We start from the raw sequence: 7444 nt of genomic DNA, 5'->3' as shown, positions 1-7444 counted from the left end.
AGCAGGACACCATCAGTAAGAATGGAAGGGATGGAGTCCATCTACACTACTAACTATAGCAGGACACCATCAGTAAGAATGGATGGAGTCCATCTACACTACTAACTATAGCAGGACACCATCAGTAAGAATGGAAGGGATGGAGTCCATCTACACTACTAACTATAGCAGGACACCATCAGTAAGAATGGAAGGGATGGAGTCCATCTACACTACTAACTATAGCAGGACACCATCAGTAAGAATGGAAGGGATGGAGTCCATCTACACTACTAACTATATCAGGACACCATCAGTAAGAATGGAAGGGATGGAGTCCATCTACACTACTAACTATAGCAGGACACCATCAGTAAGAATGGAAGGGATGGAGTCCATCTACACTACTAACTATAGCAGGACACCATCAGTAAGAATGGAAGGGATGGAGTCCATCTACACTACTAACTATATCAGGACACCATCAGTAAGAATGGAAGGGCTGGAGTCCATCTACACTACTAACTATAGCAGGACACCATCAGTAAGAATGGAAGGGATGGAGTCCATCTACACTACTAACTATAGCAGGACACCATCAGTAAGAATGGAAGGGATGGACTCCATCTACACTACTAACTATAGCAGGACACCATCAGTAAGAATGGAAGGGATGGAGTCCATCTACACTACTAACTATAGCAGGACACCATCAGTAGGAATGGAAGGGATGGAGTCCATCTACACTACTAACTATAGCAGGACACCATCAGTAAGAATGGAAGGGATGGAGTCCATCTACACTACTAACTATAGCAGGACACCATCAGTAAGAATGGAAGGGATGGAGTCCATCTACACTACTAACTATAGCAGGACACCATCAGTAGGAATGGAAGGGATGGAGTCCATCTACACTACTAACTATAGCAGGACACCATCAGTAGGAATGGAAGGGATGGAGTCCATCTACACTACTAACTATAGCAGGACACCATCAGTAGGAATGGAAGGGATGGAGTCCATCTACACTACTAACTATAGCAGGACACCATCAGTAAGAATGGAAGGGATGGAGTCCATCTACACTACTAACTATAGCAGGACACCATCAGTAAGAATGGAAGGGATGGAGTCCATCTACACTACTAACTATAGCAGGACACCATCAGTAGGAATGGAAGGGATGGAGTCCATCTACACTACTAACTATAGCAGGACACCATCAGTAGGAATGGAAGGGATGGAGTCCATCTACACTACTAACTATAGCAGGACACCATCAGTAAGAATGGAAGGGCTGGAGTCCATCTACACTACTAACTATAGCAGGACACCATCAGTAAGAATGGAAGGGATGGAGTCCATCTACACTACTAACTATAGCAGGACACCATCAGTAAGAATGGAAGGGCTGGAGTCCATCTACACTACTAACTATAGCAGGACACCATCAGTAAGAATGGAAGGGATGGAGTCCATCTACACTACTAACTATAGCAGGACACCATCAGTAAGAATGGAAGGGATGGAGTCCATCTACACTACTAACTATAGCAGGACACCATCAGTAAGAATGGAAGGGATGGAGTCCATCTACACTACTAACTATAGCAGGACACCATCAGTAAGAATGGAAGGGATGGAGTCCATCTACACTACTAACTATAGCAGGACACCATCAGTGAGAATGGAAGGGATGGAGTCCATCTACACTACTAACTATAGCAGGACACCATCAGTAAGAATGGAAGGGATGGAGTCCATCTACACTACTAACTATAACAGGACACCATCAGTAAGAATGGAAGGGATGGAGTCCATCTACACTACTAACTATAGCAGGACACCATCAGTAAGAATGGAAGGGATGGAGTCCATCTACACTACTAACTATAGCAGGACACCATCAGTAGGAATGGAAGGGATGGAGTCCATCTACACTACTAACTATAGCAGGACACCATCAGTAAGAATGGAAGGGATGGAGTCCATCTACACTACTAACTATAGCAGGACACCATCAGTAAGAATGGAAGGGATGGAGTCCATCTACACTAATAACTATAGCAGGACACCATCAGTAAGAATGGAAGGGATGGAGTCCATCTACACTACTAACTATAGCAGGACACCATCAGTAAGAATGGAAGGGATGGAGTCCATCTACACTACTAACTATAGCAGGACACCATCAGTAAGAATGGAAGGGATGGAGTCCATCTACATTACTAACTATAGCAGGACACCATCAGTAAGAATGGAAGGGATGGAGTCCATCTACTCTACTAAGTATAGCAGGACACCATCAGTAAGAATGGAAGGGATGGAGTCCATCTACACTACTAACTATATCAGGACACCATTAGTAAGAATGGAAGGGATGGAGTCCATCTACACTACTAACTATAGCAGGACACCATCAGTAAGAATGGAAGGGATGGAGTCCATCTACACTACTAACTATAGCAGGACACCATCAGTAAGAATGGAAGGGATGGAGTCCATCTACACTACTAACTATAGCAGGACACCATCAGTGAGAATGGAAGGGATGGAGTCCATCTACACTACTAACTATAGCAGGACACCATCAGTAAGAATGGAAGGGATGGAGTCCATCTACACTACTAACTATAGCAGGACACCATCAGTAAGAATGGAAGGGATGGAGTCCATCTACACTACTAACTATAGCAGGACACCATCAGTAAGAATGGAAGGGATGGAGTCCATCTACACTACTAACTATAGCAGGACACCATCAGTAAGAATGGAAGGGATGGAGTCCATCTACACTACTAACTATAGCAGGACACCATCAGTAAGAATGGAAGGGATGGAGTCCATCTACACTACTAACTATAGCAGGACACCATCAGTAAGAATGGAAGGGATGGAGTCCATCTACACTACTAACTGTAGCAGGACACCATCAGTAAGAATGGAAGGGATGGAGTCCATCTACACTACTAACTATAGCAGGACACCATCAGTAAGAATGGAAGGGATGGAGTCCATCTACACTACTAACTATATCAGGACACCATCAGTAAGAATGGAAGGGCTGGAGTCCATCTACACTACTAACTATAGCAGGACACCATCAGTAAGAATGGAAGGGATGGAGTCCATCTACACTACTAACTATAGCAGGACACCATCAGTAAGAATGGAAGGGATGGAGTCCATCTACACTACTAACTATAGCAGGACACCATCAGTAAGAATGGAAGGGATGGAGTCCATCTACACTACTAACTATAGCAGGACACCATCAGTAGGAATGGAAGGGATGGAGTCCATCTACACTACTAACTATAGCAGGACACCATCAGTAAGAATGGAAGGGATGGAGTCCATCTACACTACTAACTATAGCAGGACACCATCAGTAAGAATGGAAGGGATGGAGTCCATCTACACTACTAACTATAGCAGGACACCATCAGTAGGAATGGAAGGGATGGAGTCCATCTACACTACTAACTATAGCAGGACACCATCAGTAGGAATGGAAGGGATGGAGTCCATCTACACTACTAACTATAGCAGGACACCATCAGTAGGAATGGAAGGGATGGAGTCCATCTACACTACTAACTATAGCAGGACACCATCAGTAAGAATGGAAGGGATGGAGTCCATCTACACTACTAACTATAGCAGGACACCATCAGTAAGAATGGAAGGGATGGAGTCCATCTACACTACTAACTATAGCAGGACACCATCAGTAGGAATGGAAGGGATGGAGTCCATCTACACTACTAACTATAGCAGGACACCATCAGTAGGAATGGAAGGGATGGAGTCCATCTACACTACTAACTATAGCAGGACACCATCAGTAAGAATGGAAGGGCTGGAGTCCATCTACACTACTAACTATAGCAGGACACCATCAGTAAGAATGGAAGGGATGGAGTCCATCTACACTACTAACTATAGCAGGACACCATCAGTAAGAATGGAAGGGCTGGAGTCCATCTACACTACTAACTATAGCAGGACACCATCAGTAAGAATGGAAGGGATGGAGTCCATCTACACTACTAACTATAGCAGGACACCATCAGTAAGAATGGAAGGGATGGAGTCCATCTACACTACTAACTATAGCAGGACACCATCAGTAAGAATGGAAGGGATGGAGTCCATCTACACTACTAACTATAGCAGGACACCATCAGTAAGAATGGAAGGGATGGAGTCCATCTACACTACTAACTATAGCAGGACACCATCAGTGAGAATGGAAGGGATGGAGTCCATCTACACTACTAACTATAGCAGGACACCATCAGTAAGAATGGAAGGGATGGAGTCCATCTACACTACTAACTATAACAGGACACCATCAGTAAGAATGGAAGGGATGGAGTCCATCTACACTACTAACTATAGCAGGACACCATCAGTAAGAATGGAAGGGATGGAGTCCATCTACACTACTAACTATAGCAGGACACCATCAGTAGGAATGGAAGGGATGGAGTCCATCTACACTACTAACTATAGCAGGACACCATCAGTAAGAATGGAAGGGATGGAGTCCATCTACACTACTAACTATAGCAGGACACCATCAGTAAGAATGGAAGGGATGGAGTCCATCTACACTAATAACTATAGCAGGACACCATCAGTAAGAATGGAAGGGATGGAGTCCATCTACACTACTAACTATAGCAGGACACCATCAGTAAGAATGGAAGGGATGGAGTCCATCTACACTACTAACTATAGCAGGACACCATCAGTAAGAATGGAAGGGATGGAGTCCATCTACATTACTAACTATAGCAGGACACCATCAGTAAGAATGGAAGGGATGGAGTCCATCTACTCTACTAAGTATAGCAGGACACCATCAGTAAGAATGGAAGGGATGGAGTCCATCTACACTACTAACTATATCAGGACACCATTAGTAAGAATGGAAGGGATGGAGTCCATCTACACTACTAACTATAGCAGGACACCATCAGTAAGAATGGAAGGGATGGAGTCCATCTACACTACTAACTATAGCAGGACACCATCAGTAAGAATGGAAGGGATGGAGTCCATCTACACTACTAACTATAGCAGGACACCATCAGTGAGAATGGAATGTATGGAGTCCATCTACACTACTAACTATAGCAGGACACCATCAGTAAGAATGGAAGGGATGGAGTCCATCTACACTACTAACTATAGCAGGACACCATCAGTAAGAATGGAAGGGATGGAGTCCATCTACACTACTAACTATAGCAGGACACCATCAGTAAGAATGGAAGGGATGGAGTCCATCTACACTACTAACTATAGCAGGACACCATCAGTAAGAATGGAAGGGATGGAGTCCATCTACACTACTAACTATAGCAGGACACCATCAGTAAGAATGGAAGGGATGGAGTCCATCTACACTACTAACTATAGCAGGACACCATCAGTAAGAATGGAAGGGATGGAGTCCATCTACACTACTAACTGTAGCAGGACACCATCAGTAAGAATGGAAGGGATGGAGTCCATCTACACTACTAACTATAGCAGGACACCATCAGTAAGAATGGAAGGGATGGAGTCCATCTACACTACTGACTATAGCAGGACACCATCAGTAAGAATGGAAGGTCCTCATTTGGGTGCTGGTCACAGGAGGAGCAAGAAAGGCTGCCTTTCTAATGACTTCTGGAGTCCCACTCCTCTTACACATGCAGAGAGAAAAAACAACATGGCTGCTGTTTAAATGAACTGTAGAGTACTATTAAAAACAATCAGGGTGAATACCAGGGATAGAGGACATAACCAGAAACTATTATCTACAAACTACAATATACTACCCACTGATGTTATAACAACCAGTACACAACTAAATGAAGTATAAAACAGGAGACCGTGAGCATAGACCCAACTCCAGCAGATGATGCCAAATGTAGTTCAGGTGGTCTGCAGGAGGTTCAGGTGACAGGAGGTGTCCTCAGACTCACAAGCATCTAAAGGATGATTCACCACTTCAGTGTAGCGTGTAGAGGTACAAGAGAACAAGGGTTGAGAACACAACCATAAACTTTAAACTAAACACTGGCCTATATACACACACACAATGGCTGGGAGTCCCAGAGAAGAGGTTAGAAAACAACTGATGTTGTAGATTCTCAGAAACTGCTGAGGCCTCTTCTGATCCTGGAAAGGGTAGAATCTGCTCTTGCAGGCCTCGAGAGAAGAGTCAGTCATATTTCCATGAAATGGAAAACAAATCCTGTAATTACAAAAAAATTGTGAATTCAATAAAATGTGAGATTAAACCTTACACACTTCTGCAATTACTCAGGAGGAAGATATAGCTGAGAAACATCAGGCGTAGGGACATCAGTCTGCAGAAGTCCTTCGAGGACATTAAGAAAGTGGGTTATGCTGTGTGCGAGGATCACTTGGAAGAGTGTTTTATTCTGATTAAGGTCCAGCTACTATCTTTGTCAATAAAAATACATGTAAGTCATATGATACTTTTCTGGTAAGAATGTCTCTTTCAACAGTGTTCACGGAAGACACTGTCCTCCTAGGCAGCACCTACCAGAATAAATAGCATGAATCCACCCCCTCAATCTGCAACAGATGCACGGTGTTGAGGAAAAAGCAGTAAGCCAACTACAAAGTTCGTAGCAATTAAAGATGCACCGTTGTTGTTTTATATCAACACAACAGGTTTAAAGTCTTGAATTGTCTATTTTTGAAGGAGAGGACAGGGAAACAGATGGAGGAGTTTTAGGTGAGAAAGACAGAGAGAACTAGAGAGTGAAGGAGAGCGTAGACCCAGCTCCAGCAGAGACCCAGCTCCAGCAGAGACCCAGCTCCAGCAGAGACCCAGCTCCAGCAGAGGAAGCAGCAGATGCTGAATTTAGTTCAACGGTCTGCAGGAAGGGGGTCTGTCAGGTGACAGAGGTGGCAGGAGGCATCCTCACAAGCATACAGGAGGAGCCTCAGGTGACAGAAGGAGGCTTCCTCACAAGCATACAGGAGGAGGCTCAGGTGACAGAAGGAGGCGTCCTCACAAGCATACAGGAGGAGGCTCAGATGACAGAAGGAGGCATCCTCACAAGCATACAGGAGGAGGCTCAGATGACAGAAGGAGGCGTCCTCACAAGCATACAGGAGGAGGCTCAGATGACAGAAGGAGGCGTCCTCACAAGCATACAGGAGGAGGCTCAGGTGACAGAAGGAGGCATCCTCACAAGCATACAGGAGGAGGCTCAGATGACAGAAGGAGGCGTCCTCACAAGCATACAGGAGGAGGCTCAGGTGACAGAAGGAGGCATCCTCACGAACTTACAGGAAGCTCAGGTGTCAAAGTCAAATCTCATACAGATGTTTGGTTTTCTAAACTCCTGGAAAAGAAGCTGTCAAAATCACAAAACAACAACAGGCAGATGCAAACCAGACATGCCGCAAAACTAAAAGCAATCAA

Source organism: Coregonus lavaretus, assembly GCF_964263955.1.
Source record: "Coregonus lavaretus genome assembly, contig: HAP1_SCAFFOLD_723, whole genome shotgun sequence".
Classification (NCBI taxonomy): Eukaryota; Metazoa; Chordata; class Actinopteri; order Salmoniformes; family Salmonidae; genus Coregonus; species Coregonus lavaretus.
The sequence above is the reverse complement of the archived record's forward strand: the minus strand, read 5'-3'. Positions refer to the sequence as shown.